A 24,351-nucleotide genomic window follows, 5' to 3' on the forward strand; every position below is an offset into this window, starting at 1 on the left:
ATCTACTAGAGATATGTTCAACAATACGGTGCACTTGTTGAACGCAGGAGTGTTTGGTTCTAAAACCAAACTGCTCTGGTGGAATAAGACTATTGGATTCGGCGTAGTCCTGTAATCTAGCAATATGAGCCGCTCATAAATCTTCCCCATGGTATTGAGGAGACTTATGGGGCGGTAACTCGAAGGTTCGTTTTTAGGTTTCCCAGGCTTTGGTATACCTATTACAATTGCTTCTTTCCACTGCTGTGGAAAGACGTAGTTGATCATGGCGACGTTGAATATTGCCGTTAGTAAACAGATGAGGGGAGCACCGAAGTTTTTAAGGACACGATTCGTGATACCGTCTGAGTCAGAGGCTTTTCGGGTATGAAGATTTTTAATGATATCTAGTACCTCTTCCTTAGTGAGCTGTGCAAGAGAAGGATCGGTGGGAGGTACAGAAGCCCTACGCTGAACTTCAGAGTTCACCGTCGAGCGGTGCCTACGATCGATAGGGAGAGTGCTGGGCGAACATTGGGCTTCGAGACTGTCGGCAAGGCATTCGGCTTTTTTGTCATCGTCAAAAGCGGGGGGTTGGTTAGGCCTATTGAGAGGTAAAAGCGTATCCTTTTGAAGAGACCTAGACAGCTGCCAGATGGCCTGGTGGTGGAGCTCAATGCCGCTCAAAAGATTATCCCACCGATTCTGTCGCATGTCATTAATACGTTTTCTTACAGTATGCTGCTAGAGACGCAAATGACGGCGACATTCCTCGGTGCGATTGGAATCATATGCGCGGGTGGCTGCGTTTTTCTCCGTTGGCAGATCTCGGGTATCGGTAGGCAGTTTCCAGCGATATGGTCTTCCATATCCGGAACCTGTTTTGAAGTTTCGTTCAAAACCGACCTCACGTGATCCGTGAGGGAGTTAATAGCTGTCAAGGCCTCCTCTAAGGAGGTTATTTGTACTGGGAACTTCAGGGCCAAGATCTGCAGAATCGTTGCTATTCCAGGTAAAGACCGTAGTCTCCTGATATCACGCTATGATACTTCTTAGCGTGATATCAGGAGACACGGTAGCAAGGGGTATCAGGGTTGTCGTTATTTATACTAACAATTTGACCAACCAATATTTCTCCTTGAACTCAGTGAGTTTCGTTCCAATCCCGAAATCCACTTCCGTAACAATACCATACAACCGCCTAAAAACCCCTGCCTAGTGTGGTTATGAATAAATTCCTTCCAAATATCTTGGAAGAGGCCCTTGCCCAGTACTGGGATCTATATGGACTAGTAAAGTAAGTACTCGTATGTAAGCATATCAAACAATAATATAATTTATAAATAAAAGCAACAAAACCCACTAAATAATTGAAATAAAAAAGAATGTCACGATCATGCATTATATGTCACAACCATGTGTTTAAAATGTCTACGGCTGTGACATTTTTATCATTACATGGTCGTGACAATTTGAAATGTGTTCGATATAACCCAAAAGCTATCCACGATACTGCAAATCTTAAGTAACTATTTTAAACTACACTGTATGACGTGCATATTATATTTCAAACAATAGTGTAACACTGATACTTAAGTTTAAAACTCTAACACGGCGTTGACGAGTTAAGGTTGTCCTTTTTTTAAAATGTAAAAGCAGATTGATTTTATACTGGTCTCAACGCTCTTAGCCATTGGCAATACTGACAAGAACATATTGTTGCCGTTCTAAAAAAACTTAGAAAGGGTTGCCAATGTCATAGATTTATTTCTACAGAGTATTGCAATTTTAAAGAGTCGCACACGGTTGTGACACAAAAACTGCTCACAAAATGTATGTTGTTCAAAATCATAAATAGTGTGCATTATTTATATATTTTGTTAAACAGTCTTATAGAACAAAGGTTCGTCTTGCATAGTTATTGTAATATTTCGAATAATAACATGCCACATCTTCAGAAAAAATCATTTTATCTGCAATTCTGGCAATCTCACACGACACGTTCCGTGACATTTATGACTTCTAATTTTTTTTAATATAATATCTAATAATTTTAAGGCAAAAATTATATCCGGACACGATACTAGAAGTAATTACCTAAGTAAAATAATTCAGAGGTCACTGATTTTCCTAAAAAACATATACAATTCTTACAACTCACAAAAAAAAACGTAAGAATAAGAATCACCCTCTAAGTCGTACATAGCTGACGAGTAATACAAGCGTGTGGCTATAATGTTATGTTATGTTCTACGTCTTTCATCTTAGATTGTGGATGGAAGGAATAAATTTTGTATAATCTATGCACTTATTTAGTTACCTAATGTAATACATATTCATAGATGACTGTTTACTAAAACAACAATCTTTCACCGAAGCAGACACGCGATGCAAATCTAACTAACCCACATACGAATTATACACAGATTTCTTATCATAAGTGATGCCGAGGGAGCATAGTTGATGAGATAGTTGATGCACACAACGAAAATGTTTTACTGACGCAACTTCTTCTTCTATCGTGTGGGTTGTGAGGTGGATTACCAACCTTATCAACCCTAGTGTCAGGGTTACTATTAACTCGCTAAAGGCCCCTGACATGACTCATGTAATGACTACGTACTTACTTCAGTAAGTAGTAAGCGGGACCAACAGCTTAATGTGCCTTCCGAATCACGGATCGTTTTACTTTCGGACCATCAGGTGATCAGCCTGTAATGTCCTAACCAAACTGGGGATTACAAAGTGATTTTTGTGATACGTTCCCACTGGGATTTGCACCACGAAATAAGTCCACCTCATAAGTTACAGTAGTTTTGTATGCAGAATCTGTGACAATGTCTGTGATGCCGATTATTGTTATAATTTAAACCTGGTATTACACACGCACGCACGCACGCACGCACACACACACGCGCGCGCGCGCGCAAGTACGCACACACACATACACGCGCGCATCTTTTATTAATATAATATTATATAATATAGTTAATTGTTAATTGTTATTTCCTAATACGGGGATATATAGGTTAGCCAGTGTACCTACATGAACTTTTATTAATATAATATAAAACAAGTTTAAAAAAAAAACATTCCCAAATATGCAAAAGAAGCTACCGTCTATAAAAATTTGAACAGCTCAATCACTTTTCATAGGTACTTCACACAAGTTAAGGACTCCTTAAGGGTTCGTGAGAAATGTTATACAAGATTAATCTTACTTGTGTTAAACAGAGTTTCATTTATCAAACACGTACGTGCCTGAAAATAGGGTATAAAATTTCAATGACATAAAATATGAGTCCCTCATGGCTTTCTGTCTCGTGACATCTAAGAGCTTAGGTTTTTATTCGAATACCAGTGGCAAGCGATAAGCGAATTGATGGACGAGGAGAAAAAGTTTTTTTTTTCTTGTCTTGATGTACAGTCACGGGCAATATAATGTACCCACTTTAGGACTCTGTCGCACTAACATATTTGACATTTAGTGAGACTTACAGTTCAATTTGTCAAATAAGTTAATGTGACATGGTACCAAAGTGTACTATACATTATTAATGCTCGTGACCGTACTGGTAGGTCCTCGACGCACCAATAAATAGACATTTAGCGGGGCTAAGCGCAACGTGAAACGTGATGAAATTATCGATCAATTAAACAAATCACTCAATCCATGAAATTCATTCAATCAATCAAATTCAATCAACAAAATTTTGTCGAAATCGATAAATCTGTTTTTCTCCTTAACATGCGTGGCACGTGAGTTTGGCCGTATTTTTACAAAGCAACTTTATCGTATTTTGACTTATTTGATAAAGGATATAATTTTGTCGTCATAATCGATAAAAAGATCGTGTAGTCAGGTTGTCACAAAGTTTAAAAGTTTATAAGTAGAAAATCAATATTTTTCGCTTTTTAAAGGCACTTCTTATGTCGAAGTTTTTAGTTTATTTTTATATCTAGTAGAACTGTGGTAGTCCTGTTCAAAGAAAGTTTGACTCTCACTGTGAAGTTGCAGGTTCGCATGATTTTCAAATTTGAGAAAAGAGAGAATTAGAAAACTAGATCACAATGTATTTTTTGTGATATTTCCCCACCGGGATTCGAACCCGGGACCTCAGGAACTACTGGACCACCGAGGTCGATTTATTAATATTAAATAAATAATATAATACTAATAAAATAATAAAAATAAAATAATAAAATTAAATAATAGTAATAAAATTATATAATATTATTTGATAATAATAGGAATTTTTCATTTCGCTCGGTAATAAAAGGTGTCTAATACAAGTTTTTTTCGACCAATTTTATAAAAACGGACTTTTTGCTTATCGTCGTTAGTCACAAGTTAGTTTGACGCTGTCACTCGTGACGTCAGAACGCGTGCCACGTACCAGAAGGTCATTAAATAAGATCAGTCGAGCATTTCATCTCATACAATAACTAGACCTCTCACACGACTCTTATCCGCTTTGACATTTGTGCATCTTCAGCTTTTTCATTCCCTATCGAGGTTTCTACTACTTCTGTTTACTATCGACGTTATAGTAAGAGTAAGGGAAAAAAGACAAATACTGAGAACAGTAGCAGTAAATATTCAGGACAGCAGAGGCAAGATGATTGCACACCCAATAAGACACGACAAATTTATTAAAAACATCGTAGAAGAAAAGCTAGAAGGAAAGAGAGGAAGGGGAAGACCAAGAAGAGCTTACATGGAACATATTAAAGAAAAGGTTAACGTCGTGTCTTATAGAGAAGTCAAGGAATTGGCCTTTGATAGACTGGAATGGAAAATGCTACACCGACAAGACCGTGGCTCTTATTGATAATGATGATGGTCGAGGTTTCTATCGAGTGTTTAAAGTCTTCTTCTATCGTGTGGGCTGTGAGGTGGATTACCCCAACCCCATCAACCCTGGTGTCAGGCTTATTATTGAGCCGCCATAGGCCCCTGACAATGATTATGTAACGTACTTACATCAGTAAGTAGTAACCGGGACCAACGGCTTAACGTGCCTTCCGAAGCACGGATCATCTTACTTTTGGACAATAAGATGACCAGCTTGTAATGTCCTAACTAAACTAGGGACCACAAAGTAATTGTGATTTAATTTGAGGCTTTTGGAAGCTCGATAATCACTATGACGACAAGGTTGTTGAGGTTTGTGGTCGACCTTAGAACCCACACGAAAGAGAAGGAAATAAATTATCAAATCATCGTGAATTTGGTCGCGGTATTTCCAACTCCACTCCACTTTTCCAACCACAAAAATCTGTTCCGTTAATCTTTTATTTCTGTGCCTGGTTAGTGGGTTTTATACATATTAATGAATGCATGGGATTGAATGTCTGGGAACTGATATTAGGCAGCCAAATTACATTACATTACATTACATTAAAATTATAAAAAATAAATTTATTATAGTATTTTGCTTATTTTTTAAACAATGTCTAGGACCCTGTGCCGAGGTTTTTCTTGCAGCTTCTTTCCCCCGGTTATACAGGTTGTGAGAAGCTGCAGTAGTATCACGCGGATGAGACGTTCGTTATGTAAAAAATTACAATTCAAAGTGTAACTATGTTACCTACTGAATAAGATATATTGCCCGCTACAAGGTGGACCGACGATCTGGTGAAGGTCGCGGGAAGCCGCTGGATGCGGGCAGCGCAGGACCGATCGTCGTGGAGATCCTTGGGGGAGGCCTATGCCCAGCAGTGGGCGTCATACGGCTGATGATGATGATGATGAAGATATATTGAATTTTAATCAAGAAAAATGTAGTAATAAGTACGACATTTTATCACGTTTTTCTATGACGTCCTAGTGTGCTTTTCCATACAAATTCTATAGTAATTTCGCTTAGTAAAAAGTAACTTATTTGACTAGTTGTAAACTAGCCTTTCCCATTTTATCTTCGCCAATTTTTGCAAGTTCAGAATCAGGCAGGCGAAAGACCTACCTACGCGCCCTTATAACGGTGCTTCCTAACGTACTATGTAAACAGATCCCGTTTTTTAACGACCAAATTTAAATGTCGTACAAAGGGGCCTTAATAGCAGCCTTTGAACCCCACATATTCTCGTTATTGAGTGTTTAATGGTGGGTATACACTTTTGAGCGAGTGCTCTCGTCGAGTCTTACCGAGAGCAGGCGGGACTCACTGCATGACCAGGTGAGGCGAGCTTTTTACACTCTCGCCCTCGGCACAACTCGGGTATCTAGCCGAAAATGTACAGCCGCTATTAGGCGCCGAGCAATTATTTTGCAATATTCGGTTGACCGTTAAAACAAAACCTGCAAAGGTCTGTGATGTCCTTCTTTATCTTTGTTCCCTTGGAAAGGTAAGCCTTTGTTATTCTTGCCTTTGTATCAGTAATATTTATATTTAATTAATTATTAAAGTACAAAGACAATTAATTGGGGTCGTCAAGTCGTCAACAGCATCACAGATAACGAATATTGAATAGCTGTAATTTGTCGTCTGTCCTTATTCCACACGCGATGTTTCCGTAGTCGACTTTCAGTTTTTTGACTTTTATGTATAATTTTTTAGGGTCTGCAGCAAAGCGCCTTATCAGAGAGGGTAAGAGGCTAAGGGGGCAAGGTGGCGACTCCCGGTCCGGGCATTACTTAGCGCAGCATATTTCCCTCGCCATCCAACGGGGCAACGCTGCGAGCGTGATGGGCACATTAAAAAAAAAATTAAAAAAAAAATCAAATTCAATTCAATTCAATTTCAATTCAATTTTTTATTTCAATCAAATTCGATCGAAAGGTGGTAAAAGGAAGCACTTATAATTGAGCTTTTTAATAGTTACTCGCGTGTACTTTTGTTTCTTTTTGTTTTTAGTTTTAGTGTTCTTAATGAATCAGATTATCATTTTAGGGTCTTATTTATTAAGATAATGTGTTTCCATTATTTGTTTTATGCAAGATTTAGAGATAAAATCTACCCGGAACATGTTTAAGAAGTTGTTATCAATTAAACGCAATTATCGCGTAAATACAAGCATATCCGCTGATAAAAGCTAATAATATGTACATATTTTAAATGTGCAAATTAAGGACTTTCATGTGATACCAAACATGATACCCTTAGAAAAAAAAATCGTCTTCAGTTTGTCTTCTAGAGGGCGCCAAATTGATTTTTACCCAACGTCACATAGCCTTAACCACCGTACAATGAACACGCTTCTAATGACATAAGGACGTATAATTATTAAGGGTGGTATCAATAAACTAATCTCAGCTTCGAGACTGCCCTCAAGATCATGTAAATGTGACATTTCTGATATAAAAACAGAGATTTGAGCATGATCTTGAGGACAGTCTCAGCTGAGATTCGTTCTCCGGTTAAAGATAATTTATTTCTTATCTTCCAACATATTACATGTCATTTACATAAGAAACAAAGTACTTACATTTGTATACATATAAGTTCACACTTCTCCTAATATACTTACACATATGCATTTCCTTCACGCACTTCCACACATAAGAGACTGGTCCGCAGAACCAAGCACCACACTTTCAAAATTATGATAACTTTAAGTAGGTACACAAGATATATTTTAGAAATAAAACGGATTTGAAAAAGAGTTTCATTTTGAATTACTACGTACGTAGGTATAGTTAGAAATAAGTGCAATTCTAAAAGTGCGGTACCTACACAGCCCCCTGGCCGGTTATTAAATATAAATATGTATAATATTTATTTGTATCTAGCACAGTCTTAAGTGATTAAAATAAATAGTTACTTACAAATAACTGGATAATTTATGCTTAAATGCCTCAAACTTCGTTTGTTTATACCACCCTAAGTGACTAATCCTTTTTTTAGTTAACAAGACCATAATAAAAACCTTCTTTACTACGCGTTTCGAGAGTATAAACTTAATCATACATACATACATAAACTCATGGCTATTTTCCGGGTACGCAGAGACTATGGAATTCCATTTGCTTCGATCCTGACACACTTCTCTTGCTTACTTCACATACATCAATCGAGTATGAGTATGAGTATCATCAGTCGATCTCCAATTTGGTCTGTCAGCCCTACCACGAGCCTTCGCTTTAAACCGTTTTTGTAATCCTATTATCCTTCATCCGCCCTATAAAAACTTAATGGTTTTTTTTTTTCATATCATACCTATATCTCGAGGAAAACTCGATCAATCATCATCTCCCTAGCATTAGCCCGTTTTTCACAGGATCCACTTACGTAACCTGAAGATTTGGCAGGTCTGGTTTTTTACAGAAGCGACAGCCTGACCTTTCAACCCGCGAAGGGAAAACAGGTTAGGTCACATACTTCCGTATATGCATTTCTCGGGAATGTGGGTTTCCTCACGACGTTTTCTTTCACCGCTAAGCACGTGATAATCTTTTATGATCCAAACATGTATACGGAAACAAATTCGATAATCATTGGTTTAGGCCTGTGCTGGATTCGAACCTGCGACTTCAAAGTGAGAGGCAAGCGTTCTACAAACTGGCCTATCACGGTTATGGAACACTCGATCAATCGTCCGGGTAAAATACCTAATCGTTCCCGTGAGTTCGATCAGGATTATAACTCTTCCAGATATTGCCTTGACATTTTAAAGACACTGGGTCAGATCCTCTGGTTGAGTGCTGTGCTCGCAATCCGTTGGTCCCAGGTTCTAAATCAGTAAACGAAAAAGAACAGTAAGAGAACTACATTATTGCTTTATGGCATTTTTGTTACAAAAGCATAGAATAAAGAGTGATACAGAAGGGACACTCCCCGTCCCGCATCACTTCCGATCGATGCCTAGCTAGATTTACTTAAATGGCCGTAAAACGTTAAGGAGCAAAGGAGAGCACGCGGACTATCTGTCTCACTCGCACTTACGCAGGAGTCAATGCAGACAAAGAGCAACGAAAAGGTCATCCTTTTATTAATTGACTGAAAAAAATACTTTTTTATCATTCTCATAAAATGAAATATTGTTCAACAACTACTAATTGCTCCGACTTGAGGTGATAATTGGGAAACATCTCCCTACCAAATATGCACATATTGCAACACTTTATGGTAACGTACATAAAGTTATTTATTCAATGTACCTGGTCACTGTTGGTTTGCGGTGATCATAGATTTAACAAGAAATTTAAGGTAATTCAAGGTAAAAACAAGATTTTTGTACGGAGTGTCCAGGCTGTGACAAAAGTGCACTCAGAAATAAGAAGACGACCTAGCCAAGTTTCAGGGAGCTTTTGAAGATTTTTGAAAAACTAGAATTAACGTTAAAATTACTCTGAGATCAAAAATATTCTTCATATTCTGGTGCTAATTGCTGAAGACACCATCTTATTTTATTTTAAATTATACCTGTCATTGTCTTATCCATCGAAAAAGAAAAGGACGGGTAATCGACAGGCGTAGAATCACACGTCAATTTTAAGCAGAAATCTAAAAAACCTTCCCAAAATTGTATATTGGCCAATAATTCGACAGAATTACGGGTTGCATATCATCGAGATACCTAGTTTATTCGCCCGGATTATTCATTCATTTTAAATTAACATTATTCCGTTTCCGAGGATACGAAAATGACGGATATGACTTAAAATAAAATTAAGTGGTGTCTGCAGGAGTCGCTAGTCAGAGATAGATAGATAAAATACTTTATTGAGCACAATGGACACAAAATACAGAGATAAGGACAACATATTATTATACAGAAAAGCACTACAGGCGGCCTTATTGCTCATGCAGCAATTTTGAGCCTTTGTCTCCTCAGTTTATAAGTTCACGAGAAAAACATCATGTTTATGAATTCTAACAACTACAAATTCCACACGCCTCGAGCGTTGCCAATAATGGAATGAAAACATTCAGTTCCCTGTAATTTTTCTTTTGATGGATTTCAGGAACTGTATAACATTATTATATACAGGGTGTCAGTGACATCGTAACGAATACTGAGGGGTATAATCAGACCATGATTCTGAGTTAGTTCAGGGGAAATTTCCGTCGCAAAATTCACGAATTTTTATGTTTTTTTTTTAATCATTTTCATGCAACGGAAAATTCCACTTGATATCAACACAGAATCAGGGCCTGAATCATCCCTCAGAGTTTTCGTTGTCTCGCGTTGTCACTAACACCCTGTATACTTAGTAGAAAATATTTTGTAAAATACATGACAGCCTTGTTCGGACTACACGTGACTTATATGGGTTGTGAGGAACCTCATCAGCCCTGGTGTCAGGGTCCTTCTCCCCCTCAGATCCTCAGATCTTTTTTGATAGAACAATAAAAAGAAAATAATTTAAAATCAGGGTAGACCCTGATTTTGTGTTTTATAATTTTTGAGAAAAAAAATTGAATTACATATGTGTAATTCAAATTTTAGGGTATGCCCTATTCACTCATACACACACGCACTCTCATACACCCTCATTTAACGAACATACGCACACATTATTATCCTAACAAACACACGCAAATACTCCCCCTGCATGCATTGTATGTAATCCACATGTTTGATTGTTGTTTAGATTTAAGCATTTTTATTTTTTAGTATTTTTGGGGCACAGCTGAAAATCAGCGTTGTGGCACTCCCCTCAATGTCGGAGTGTCACAACATATTGCTGAGCTGACGTCCCTTTTTAGAAATAAGGTTTAAGTATTATGTTCACTCCTACTGTGTACCTAATCGTATACCTACTTATATCTGAAATAAATGATTTCTATTCTATTCTAATTACGATTATACTCTCCGGTCAAGTTTGTTAGGAACGATTTAGTTACTTGAATTTTCTTTAAGAGAGCCAATGTATGTACACACATCTCATCACACCATTTAGGACAATATTATACGTTATGTTTGTGACTTGTAAACATGGTAAAATCATCATAAATAAAAGGCTTCTGTTGCGAAAAAGTTTTCCAGAACCATCTACAAAACGTAACAAATTGATACCACTCGCGGTAACGTAGTCTCCGTGACACCAAGTACCTATTTAATGTAATGTAGTCTGAGATACTAACAGACATTTTTATATATTATACTATATATAGAATACATTTATGAGTGCCTACGTTCATTCATGAAAATGAAGCGCCCTAGCGTTATCCCGTTTTCACGGGATTTGCTTACCTAACCTGAAGATTTGACAGGTCCAGTTTACAGAAGCGACTGCATGTCTGACCTTCCAACCCGCGAAGGGAAACGCAGCCCAATACAGGTTAGGTCACATACCTCCGCATTTCTCGGGAATGCGGGTTTTCTCACATTTGAAAATCATCGGTTTGGGCCTAAGTTGGGATTTGAACCTACGAGCTCATGGTGAGTCAAGCGTTATTCCAACTGAGCTACCATGGCTCATAATGTGGCCTTTTTAACCTCCAAGAAGGGGAAATGTTATTTTATTTGTACATCCAGAAAATAGTTACATATTCAAAAATGTATTTATTGTTTACTTAGATCTACACAACTCGCGCCAATCATGGATGATAAGGTTGATTAGAAAGAGTGATTGTAACATTTACGACCAATGTTAGACAGAGATAGGGATAGTTTTAGAACTTTACTGATGCTAATTCTTGTAGACAGCTTCTAATTTTATTTTAAGTTATATCTGTCATTTTCTTATCCCATGAAAAGGAAAGAGACGGGTAATCGACAAGCATAAAACTTACGTGTGTTCTACGTTAATTTTGAAGCACAAATTCAAAACAACCCTATAATAATTTTACATTGGCCAATAACCTGACGGAATTAAGATGACAGATACGTCAAACGGTGTGCTCACCAGCGAGATACCTATTTGATTCGCCCGCGTTTTACATTCATTTACTCACTCTTCTTAAAATAACAGCTGTCAATCATCCGTACCTTTCCTTTTCGGTGGATAAGAAAATTACGGGTGAAACTTAAAGTAAAATTAGGAGGTGTCTGCAGGAATCTGGGCCACTGTCAAACTAAATTAAAATGAAGTTGTTGTCTACCAAAATCAGTTCCAACAACAGGTTCGGAGCTCATTTTAAATGAGAAAATATCAAGTTAGCTAACATAATTCTTCTGAAGTATCAATAATACTGCTAAACAATGTCAAATACAGGCGGATGTCGAGTCCAATCTCGACATCAAAATAACAAAGTAATCGACGAAGAACGATGTTGTTTATTTACACAGTTTATTAAGGTCCGTAAACAGTCGATTGTAGAATGTTATGTTTGTTGAAAGCGATTAAGTATTAGGTATTTATGCAGTATCACAACCTGTCGGGTTTGCATGACAACCGCGCCGCGCGGGTCGAAATTATATTGAGCGTTTCGAACAATAAACGATACGAATGCTATCTATGTAGATGGACGTCAGACAGCTATTGGTCGAAGGCCTCGATTTAATTCGCGTCGTGTGCCATCTTACCGCGTGCAAGCGAGACAAACAGTCCGCGCGGGCTCACCCTTACTCCTTAGCGGCTTACGGTCATTTAGATTAAAGCATAGAATAAAGAAGGCAAAGCCAAACCCCCCCCCCCCCCCCCCCCTCCAATATACTTTAGTCTTGAATCTTTATAATTTATCAGTTTAGTTTATAATGTGTTCGAATTATGGAATTGGACGGCGACGTCCTTTTGTCAAATTCGAATATTTGATCTCACAGCAATTTCAATGTAAAAATAATGTGAATGCAATTATTAGTTCAGTGAATTTTTAAGTCGTGTGTAAAGCCTATTTATTTATAGTGTAAACCTTCATTGTTCAAATTGTTTATGATTTGCGTGGTGTGATAAATAAATAAATAAAAAGATATTAACGGATTATTATAAAAACTTCTTTCGTAAGTAGTACTACCAACCTAAGTAGGTAATGAGGGTTAAATTAGGTATTGTAATTGGCAGCCCTAAGACGTCGCGCGTAAAAGAAGGTTGTTTATATGATATGAAATGCATTCTGGAAGTATGTGACCTAACCTGTATTGGGCTGGTTTTCACTTCGCGGGTTGGAAGGTCAGACAGGCAGTCGCTTCTGTAAAAAACCGGACCTGTCAAATTTTCAGGTTAGGTAAGCGGACCCTGTGAATAACGGGATAATAATAAGGAGATGATGATGTACTACTTAAATATCAGCGTTATTATAACCGCTCGTCTGTGCAAATCGAACATATTTTTTTTTGACGTGACTTATTGTAAATTTTCCGCAGATGGCATTAACTACTTGGCCGGACAAATGGGGAGCGCTGAAGGCTCTCACCCGGTGCAATTCGAACATAATAGAATTGATTTTAGGAAGAATCGAAACAGAACGCAAATTGGCATAGTTACAATTCTTTGCACAATGAAATCGAATAACTAACATTTAATATGAATATATTTTAACCTATCTGCAAACATTTGATTATCGGATTACAATTTGTGAACTATTAGGTATTTATATGTATTATTATTTTAATGTTATTTAAATGTTTATGTTTCGATTCCATGTTTTTCTACGAACGCAACATATAGTGTGTTAGTGACATAGTAACGAATACTGAGGGGGATGATTCAGACCGAGATTCTGAGTTGATATCAAGTGGAATTTCCTGTCTGAAAATGTTAATTATTTTCAGTTCCATACGGAAAATTCCACTTGATATCAACTCAGAATCATGGTCTGAATCATCCCTTAAAGTGTTCGTTACGATGTCACTAACACCTTGTATTATGTTATTTCGTGGTTGTACCAAATGTCAATAGAACGTTTATCGACAAAGAAAAGACGTTTAAGGATAATAGGTTCAAAATGTGATAACAAAGTTAGGTAGTTTTTGTACGATTAATGTGTACGAGAACCATAGCGTGACATACTACTACTACTACTACACTACTTTCTTGTTGACATTTCTATCCATAACTATCGACAAACAGGTAACTACATAGGCTCAGGCTAGCCTGTACCAGCCTGGCTGGCTGGCTGGCTCAGGTTTCTACTTACTTTTTTTTGGGTAGGTAGGTACTTATCGCTCAGCGAATAAATCTGTCGGCGAAACGGATTCTGTTTTTAAGCTATTGCATAGCTTCTATCGCAGGCCTTGAGCGCGGGGACCGAATCCAGAAATTCCGTAACGAAAAAACCTCACGCTCCCCACTCCGACGGACACGGAGGTGTGGCTTGAAGGCCGTGCATCTTCTAAGGTCGTTTCAGTTCGGCAGTCTTCGACACGGCGTTGTCGACACCGCGTTGTGTGCTTGCGATTAGACGTATTGTACGACTCTATGAATTGAATCGAGACGAGCTGCTCCGAAATCGGACGAATACATAAACAGCTGTTTATGAGAAAGTATATAGATGTATAGGTATTTATTTAATAAAAGAAAAAAAATTCTTATCGGTCACCACGCTCAAAAAGTGTAACTTGAATTAATATCAAAGAAAAAGAAATACTGCATTAATAAAATAAATAAATAATTATAATTGCATAAGTTTATACAAAATGATATGCATGCAAATATATGCTTTACCGCGGCAGTCCCCGAGTGCCACGCGTCTTTTTATTTATTTTCTTCAAGACTTAACGGAAAATCTCTTGTCTAACGAAATAAGCTGCTTTATAATAAATAAATTGCAACAATAAACAATGATAATACGTACCTCATTTTCTTTTCAATTGATTCCACGTTTTTATGACGAAACTTTTAACGTCTATCGTAGGAAAGCGATAAAATACTTCTTTTTACTTTTATTGAGCACTAAAGTGCCGAATGATGGCGTAAGCTCGGCACATTGTATTCTATAGTTTCGTTCATTTTACAATTAAATACTTACATACAAAGGTACATACATCACTTATTTAAGAGCCACGCTCTTATCGGTGTAGCATTCTCCATGGTACTTTTAGGGAAAAATAGGGCAGTGGTTTCCCTCTTGCCTTCCGCTCCGCAGTACTCTGTCTGACGCAGGGTGATTCTTTCAGAGTAGTCTATAAGGTAAGATACAATAGAAGAGCAAAAGTGCAGTCACTGAGCCCAGCGAATTATTTGTAAACAGTGGACAAATTATGAACCATCAGTTGTCATAATTATAAAATTTATGTTTTTTTAGGTGTTTTGGTCTATTACAGACACGACATGTAACCAGGAGGTCTTAGGTTCAACCAGTTAATGTATTACTTTGCAAGAAATTGACTTTTGCACCTTATCGTACATGAAAGTTCCTAATTCATTTTGAGTAAATGCTTTAAAAGCCTTTAAAAATTGCGTTTCCCTAATGCCGTATTTCGTTTTTTTGCTAGCAAAACCTCAATAGACTCGCTTTCAATCCAGATAATTTGTTGTCTCCATTTTCACCCGAAATGTCATTTAAATTATTTTAAAGAAATCGCACACAAAAAAACAGCCACAACAAACAGCCTCCGTGGTCTAGTGGATAGAGCGTTAGGCTCACTATCTGACGGTCCGGATTCGATTCCCGATGGGGGGGACATTGTCGAAATCTTTCGTCGAGACTGCCCTTTGTTTGGTAAGGACTTTGCTGGTTTAAATCACCTGAATGGCCCAAAATTATTCCGTGCTTCGGATTCGGAGGGCAAGTTAAGCCGTTGGTCCCGGCTATTAGCCGTAAAACACTTCCACCAACCCGCAGTGGAGCATAGGTGGAGTATGTTCCATACCCCCTACGGCTACGGTTGATTGAGGGGAGGCCTGTATCCAGCAGTGGGACGTATATAGGCTGTTATGTATATGTAAAGAATTCGGGGTTTTGTTGAAAAAAGTAATAATTTTTCAAAAATGCGCGTACGAGGTTTTGTCTACAAGGCGAGGATATGTTATGTTCATAAACCTGCGAGCTCTCGACTACGTTCGCTAATGACTGCAAAACGTTTGCGATGAAATCTAGACGACACGTCATTGTCATATGCTCAAACAAAATGTTCTACTAAGTAGGGGTGCTGCGGCATAAAAAAATATACTTACATCAATTTAAGCACACACACACACACACACACACACACACACAGTCGAATCGACCATTATAAGACGCGTTGGTCGAACAGAAAGTTCGGGTGGGTATTTAGTTCATCTTGTGATGGATGTACTTCTGACTACCACAATAACGTTACGGTCGAGAGCTTATGTTATGTTAATATATAAACGCTTGCCGTCAAAAGAGTTTTTATTTTTTAATTTATTATTTTACAGATTATTATTTATAAATAAAGTGATTGCTATGTGTTATATATGTGGTACTTACAGAGTTTTCTAAGTAAGTAGAAATAAATATATTGTTTACATTATGTCGCAATCGGTCTGTACCTATAATGAGTATTTTTTTTTGACGTGACTTATTGTAGACTTGCCGCAGATGGCATTAACTACTTGGCCGGACCAATGGGCTGAAGGCTCTCACCCGGTACAACGTTTAAGACAACAGGCCTGAGGGTGCCCAGTTGGGCGCGAACCTCGGCTCAGGGCGTCGTCTGAAAGGAAAAATATTTGAAAGAATTAATCGACCCTAGTGGGTCGATAGCGATACGCGCTGAATGGGGGAAATCGTCGACCACGCCGGCGGGGTCGGTATCGGGGAACCTATAATGACAATGTGTATTAAATACTTTAGATAATCCTTACTAATATTATAAATGTGAAAGTGTACGTGTATGTTTGTTTGTTTGTCCGTCTTTCACGGCAAAACGGAGCAACGAATTGACGTGAGTTTTTAAGTGGAGATAGTTGAAGTGATGGAGAGTGACATCTTTTTGTCTCTTTCCAACTCCTCAATTGCCTAAAATGGGAGGCGGAAATTTGTATGGAGTATTCCGTTTAAAGGTAGAAAGCTAAAAATTGGTATGCGGACTATTTGTGACTAACAAAAAAATCGCGCATCATTTTTTTGGGAATTTGCTCAACCCCTTTGAAGAGGGAGTTTTCGCTGTTTTCAAGGTAGGAAGCTAAAAATAACATAAAAAATAAAAAAATAAAACATACCTCAACAACCCTAGATAGACAGCCCTACACACACAATAAAAATCCTGCAAACTTTCACCCAAAGTTCACTAATACGAGCGCTATTTGTTATAACTTTTTACTCGTTTGCACTCCGGTAGTGGCGGCAGGGTTGAAAAATGCATGAAAGAAACATGCATGCATTTTGCGTGAAATACGTGTAGTTTTTCAAAACTGCACGCTAAAGGTAAGTACACATTGTACACATGGGCCCGTATTATAATGTACAGTCACGAGCGATATCATGTACCCACTGTAGAACCCTGTCGCACTATCATATATGACATTTAATGAGACTTACGGTTCAATTTGTCAGCAAAGTTAATGTGACATGGTTTCAAAGTGTATACATATTAGTACTCGTAACCGTACAGACACTGCACGTGCATTCCATTCCAATACCATTTTGAAATAATATAAAACACACCTTAGCTATTACAGGTTGGATTGCTAAAGTGAGGTTTAATATAATTAATATAATTCTTCTATCGTGTAGGTTGTGAGGTGAATAACCAATCCCATCACCCCTGGTGTCAGGGTCATTATTGAGCCGCCAAAGGCGCCTGACATGGTTCATGTAACGACTACTTACTTACGTCATGAAGTAGTAACCGGGACCAAAGGTAGCTCTGCTCATGAATGTCACTAATTTTGTTTACCGATTGTACCTAAAATTTCAATTCTGCCGTATTTTTTCGGAGAATAAACATAAGTACTTTTCATTTTCACACTCCGTAACATAATCATAGCTAACTAATGACAATAACGCGATATTCTTTTCATATCAAAAGATGGTGTGGTCTTTATTTTATTTTGAGTAGCAGACACTTATCCCGCCGAAAAAATATTTGAAAGAATGAATCGACCCACTAGGGTCGATTCATTCTTTCAAATATTTTTCCTATCAGACGATGCCCTGGCTGAGGTTCTCGCCCAACTGGGCACCCTCAGACTGTTGTCAATGTTGTACCGGGTGAGAGCCTTCAGCGCTCTTCATTTGTCCGGCCAAGTAGTTAATGGCATGTGCGGCAAATCTACAATAAGTCACGTCTAAAAAAAAAACAGAAAAAGCAGACACTTACCTACTTATATTTTTACAGAAGCCCATTATCCATTTTATAAGATCCCTGCAGTTTGCATAAGAAATGAAGTTAAACCATGTTTCTTCATCCCTGATGGGTGCGAGTTTATTTGAACGCCTCAGTTTACTGCACGTTGAATTTTCATGAATTTTCGCTGAAATTTTTCTGCTTGATCGCGGTGCAATGAAGTCTACTGCATAAATTTGAACCACGTTTTATATAAATTACGTTAAACAAGCATCGTTCCGCGACTTTGTTCGTTTTTACTCACTTTGTACGCGAATCTAGTGCCTGGGTGAATATCAAAATTTCAAGTTTGGTGGCGAACTTTCATATTATTATTTTATTTTTTGTTCCGACATGAAACAGGATCCAAAAGGATCCTGGGTTCCGATATGAAAAAGGATCCAAAAGGATGAAAAAGGATCCAAAAGGATCCTTTTTCATGTCGGAACCCAATTTTTCACGAAAAAATAATATGAAAGTTCGCCACCAAACTTGGCACATTTTGATATACACCCGCCTTCATTATTTAAAACTATCGTGTACCGTGTGGGTTGTAAGGTGGATTACCAACCTCATCAACCCTGATGTCGGGGTTATTATTGGGCCGCCAAAGGCCCAAAGCAAGGCAAGGTATTTAAAACTATAACACAACATAAAAAAATCATTATGCCTGCCGGGTCTGCATGACAACCGCGCCGCGCGCGGCGCGAATTATATTGGGCGCTTCGACCAATGAACGATACAAATGGTATCTACGTAGATGGACGTCAAACGGCTATTGGTCGAAAGCCTCGATTTAATTCGCGCCACGCGCTTTCATTGTTTGCATGTTCTTGTTTACTAGCACCACACTGTAACCTTTTGATTCCAAGAATATTTAAATTGGGTGGAAGAAAATGTTCCTCGCCTAAAGTACACTGTGTGAGAAACCCTTAATTCCCATATGGCGCATTATGACGGATCGCGTTAGAACATAATCTTCCTTACGCTACAAAGTGTAATTTTTATACTTTAAATATTTTGTTTTTTATTATTCATTAAAATAATATTATTTCTTGTAATAATTAAATATTTATTGACTTTTATTGGAGTTTCCTCAAAAACCTTGTTCACTTTTATATAAGTAACGACCTAACGATCAACATAGTTGGACAATGCAAAACCAGCACAATAACGATTCAGCATCGGATGCGCGCTGCAATGCTGTTGAAAGCATCCATTGTTGTCTGCTCGATATAACTGAATATATTTCACATAAACATACAAGTTCTTATTAACGCTGCCAACTTTCCAAATTCTTTCAAACTAATGCTGCCAAAGTAGAACTACAGCGGCATTAGGTGGAAGAAACTATTAGCAAGAAGTTGCGCCTTTTACTTCTCTTCTTGTGCAGATACACAAACAAAGATAAACAAATTATAAAAAAGGAACAAATGCAATAAAAGATTAATATGTTCCTTTTTTATAATTTGTATTATGTGCATAATTCAGTTGTAAACAATAAACAATTAACATTTTCGTTAAAACTTTTTTTGCTCATATTTTTTTATTTGTTGTTTTAAAAATCTAAAAAAAATATTTGTTTAGGTAGGTACTGAATAGGTACTAAATTTGTGTATAGGCGAAATTACATTTCGGAGCCTTTTTGTGGAGATTCTAAATGTGGGTGGTCATTCAGACATCAGAATGACTGGCCATTTTTTAAATACATTTTCTTATTTATTAATTAGGTAGAAAATATCTATACAAAGGTATTAAATAGTAGCTAATAGGTATTGGATGTTAGTAATATTTTAAAACTGATCTGTCGCATTGGGCAGTCATTCTGATGCTCACGAGAAAGACACGTCCGATGGGAATAATAAATGCCAAGGAGAGAGAGAGAGAGAGAGAGAGAGAGCTATAGTATTCATTGTTGTGTCGATCTTTTTCTAAGACAATAAACAATTTTTAATTTACTTTAATTTAATCATACGAGTACAATAAAGAATAATTCTACGCACAGTCAGCCTCGCATTAGTTCATATCGAGGCTCGAGCTAGATTTTAGCTGGCGAGGAGAGGGCATATACTTAAAACTCTGCCTACCCCTTCGAGAAAACTAGCGTGATGCTACGTCATTTCTAAAGCTCATGTAAGTACACTTGTTAAAAACCTTCATCGCCGTCGACTTTCCGCTCCAAAACATCTGCGTCCAACACTCAATAAGTGGACCGTATTTCTACGACATTATTTCCCGGAATTTTTCTCGTAAATATATATTTAAAAATGACAAATAAGGGCCCTGTTTACTATTTTGTTTTTTTTTTAAGAATGTTCTAATGTAGTGGGGCGTTATAAGCAAAAAGTCACTTTTATAATCACTTGTTATTAAAATGATAGAAAATAGTCACAAAACATATTACACGTATTGACGCTGCGGAGGTTGGGCGAACAGAGAAGGAATAAAGAAAAGCATGAATTTAGTATAAATAGTTGTGAATAGAAAGAATAATTTGGACAGAAAGGGTTACAAATGAGGAAGTGCTAATAAGAGTAAGCGAAAAGAGACAAAGACTGAATTATTGAGGACAGAAGAGGCAAGATGATTGGACACCTAATAAGACACGACGTAAAAAAAAATAGGTGTCTGCAGGAATCGGGGCCAATGTGTAAAAATAACGCAATATTAGATCTATCATTTATTATTGTTTATAACACGTCACAATTTTTTTATAATAATACAATTTGTCGCATAATCAGAAACATACGTAACTTCGTCACGTCCAACTAGACGTTTTTAAGTTTTCTGAATCTGACCTGGTCCAAACGAACCCATTACATTTCAAACACTATCCCAACATTTACTTAACCCGTTTTAATGTCCATTATGTAACCTATATTTTGTGAGAAACTTAATTAAACGCTTATAAAACAGAATACAAACTTACTTACCTTTATACAGCGGACAAACTGCACTGATGTTTACCACTTATTCCAATGTTCTGTAACCCTTTAACTAATATGAAATGTTCGCTATGAAAGAAAAATGTTCACTTAAATAGGACATCGCGTAATTTAAAACAATAGGTGCTAGACTGACGAAGCTAATGTGCTGAGGACGGAGCATTTGAAAAAAGATTGAATGTTTTAATATATGTGATGTGGTTGTACTTTATAAATAAATAAATAAGATTGAGACTTTAATTACAAAATTCTTGTGTCTTCTTCTTTTAATGATCTTATCCACCTGCTGATATGCAGAGTGTTAGTGACATCGTAACGAAAACTTTGAGGGATTATTGAGACCACGATTCTGAGTTTATGTCCTCTAGAGGGCGCCATATTGAATTTAGTGTGACGTCATAGCCTATATCCACTGGACGACTAAGACGCTTCTAGTGACATATTATTTGTTAAATTCTGACAGGTGGTTTAGAAATTAGATTGGAATAGAACTTTTTTTTTGACGTGACTTATTGTAGATTTGCGCAGGTGGCATTAACTACATGGCCGGAGTATTAACTACTTGGCCGGAAAACTACTTGGCCGGAAAAACTACATGGCCGGAAAAACTACTTGGCCGGAAATTGGAACAGAAGTGCATACACATATACATACATTTTCACATAAAATTTCCACTCACTCCAATAAACTTTTTTTTTACCTCCACTCCGAAAGAGTAATTATCCAACGGGGTGTGGACATAATTGAAATGTGGTCGATGCCCAAAAGCCCACCAGGTAGACCCAGTTTCAGTTGAATTCGGGACGTAAATTGATTCAGAAAATTAACGAAAATGGAGTTTTGGGGACACTTTTACATTTGGATAGTTTCGAAGTTTATACCTAACTATAAAGACAGGTAGAGGAAAAACCTTATAGGTAGATAGCTAAAACTTCATAAACTCACGCTCGTAATTACTAACTGGGTGGGCAGTGTCTCAAGTCATCAGAAAACAATTTACAACCACTTTTGATAATTGGTCCTAATATGTAGGTATTTAATTTTATCTTCTTCCCTTTTAATTCATCGGGGAATTATTTTCATGGGAATCTATAGTTGTATAACAAAACATAACAGGTAGCCCTAACGGTTTCTGTGGTCCAGTGGTTGAGCGTTGGGCTCACGATCCGGAGATTCCGAGTTCGAATCTCGGTGGGGACATATCACTTTGTGATCCCTAGTTTGGTTAGGACATTACAGGCTGATCACCTGATTGTCCGAAAGTAAGACGATCCGTGCTTCGGAAAGCACGTTAAGCTGTTGGTCCCGGTTACTACTTACTGATATAAGCACGTAGTCGTTACATGGGTCATGTCACTGGCCTTTGGCGGTTCAATAGTAACCCTGACACCAGGGTTGATAAGGTTGGTAATCCACCTCATAGCCCACACGATAGAAGACAGGCAGCCCTTAGCGCAAGTTAATGCTAAGTGTGTACAATAATTCAAGTCAAAAAAGTAATATAGCATAATAAGCTCATGACTTGAAGTAGCTACCTAGATTCGATAAACATCTGTCTTGCTTTTTTTGTAATTGTTTTAGTGGAAATTTGATATGATGTTGTTATATTTTTTTTTTGTGTGTGGCGTCCTTTTTTAATAAACTATTTCTATTCTATTCTATTCTACCCTAATAAAGTAGTCAGAGGTAGGTGCATCGGAAGATGAACTGAGTACTCACCCTCTACCGAGCTTCCTGTTAGACCGACATGATAGGTGGTGAGCGGTACAGAAATGGTCGAGCCAACTGTGTGAAAACCACACCCAGGGTTTGAAGGATTTAGGTCTGCTTCCTCTTTATTTATTTAGTAAAATGCGGTCAACGCCGCTGGTGGTACAATAACCAAGACAAATATTGTAATATTAATTTATTAAAGCATATTGTATCATTGTTGGTTGACCCAAATAAATTAAAAAAAAGAAGGGGTGCTACCCGCTTTTTCAGCCGGTGGCACAGGAACTATTTTGTAGAATTTCCGGAAATCCCCACACATTTTTAAAGCATCTGAAGTAGGTATGTCTCTTAGCGTCTTCTTCTTATTGTGTCAATTGCAAACTAAATAGTACTCGTATCGGCCCAAAACTTGGCAACAAATATGGCGCTAGTTACCATTATCTCTCTCTCTCTATTTAAGAGCTGCGCTCTTGTCGGTGGAGTAACCGCCATTCCTCTCTTCTTCCCGCCAAAACCTTCACCTCCCGATACGACACGACCTGCACCTTCTCTTTTATTTGTTTCATAAATGTTATCCTAGGTCTACCCCTTCCTCTCTTCCCTTCAATTTTTCCTTCTATAATGTTTGTTATAAATGAATCGTGTCGTATCAGGTGGCCAATCATATTTCCTCTCCGGTTCTCTATAGTCTTCAATATGGTTCTCTTTTCTTCAACTCTTTCCAGCACTTTTTCATTTGACACCATTTCAGTCCAGCTTATACCCTCCATCCTTCGCCAACACCACATCTCAAACGCTTCCAATTTTTCAGTTACCATTATAAGCGTATATAAATCTGGTAATACGCAGCGCAGGTAACATTTAGTTATCTTTAATTACGGCAGTATTTTACGTAGTACCGTGTGGATACCCGGGTGCCGTGCGTGGGTGACGTGAGTACCGCCCATCCTTGTGGTACAAGACAGAAGATAGTTTGGATAGAGTGCCATTAGAGGCATATTTTTTCATCAAACGGGCAAATGCGCCGACGGATCACCTGATGGTGAAGAATGAGAGACTGTACAGGGAACGTTGCTCTTCCTCTCATCATCTCCGCATCATCCCGTTTTTCTCAGGGTCCGCTTAACTAACCTGAAGATTAGACAGGTCCGATTTTTTACAGAAGCGACTGCGTGTCTGTCATTCCAACCCGCGAAGGGAAAACCCAATACAGGTTAGGTCACATACCTCCGACACACACACACACACACACACACACGCACGCACGCACGCACGCACGCACGCACGCACGCACGCATACACACACACGCACACACACACACACATAAGGGAGGCAGAGTGTATCTTTTGTAATGTCAAAATGTCTAGTATGTAAGAAATTCTGTAACTTATAATTTTCGGTCAAATAACCATTTTATTACTTATTATTATTTAGTATCTTATAACTTGTACCAAGCTACATGCGCGCTGCACGCGAAAGGGTGTGGAGTAAAGTTATTGTCATTACGCTCAAGGACGCGCAAAAATTACCACCGAACACGATCCAGTACCTGAAGTAATGAGTTTGTTTTAGTTTCGCGTGTTTTAATACTGGTGAAATAAATTGAATCCATTTTACTCTGCAAAAAAATAAACTAACGACTAGGTAAGTACA

At 37.8% G+C, this 24,351-nt stretch overlaps 1 protein-coding gene across 1 annotated transcript in view; it reads right to left on the minus strand.

Annotated features, from left to right (window-relative positions):
- Positions 1-21,053, minus strand: part of LOC126370271 (uncharacterized) — a 156,980-nt gene extending 135,927 nt beyond the window's left edge. Inside the window, exon 1 of the mRNA XM_050015096.1 lies at positions 20,973-21,053. The gene's annotated coding sequence lies outside the window, so the exon portion shown is untranslated. The remainder of the gene's footprint in view (positions 1-20,972) is intronic.
- Between the last annotated feature and the right edge of the window lie 3,298 nt (positions 21,054-24,351).

This window comes from Pectinophora gossypiella, chromosome 10 (assembly GCF_024362695.1).
Source record: "Pectinophora gossypiella chromosome 10, ilPecGoss1.1, whole genome shotgun sequence".
Lineage (NCBI taxonomy): Eukaryota > Metazoa > Arthropoda > Insecta > Lepidoptera > Gelechiidae > Pectinophora > Pectinophora gossypiella.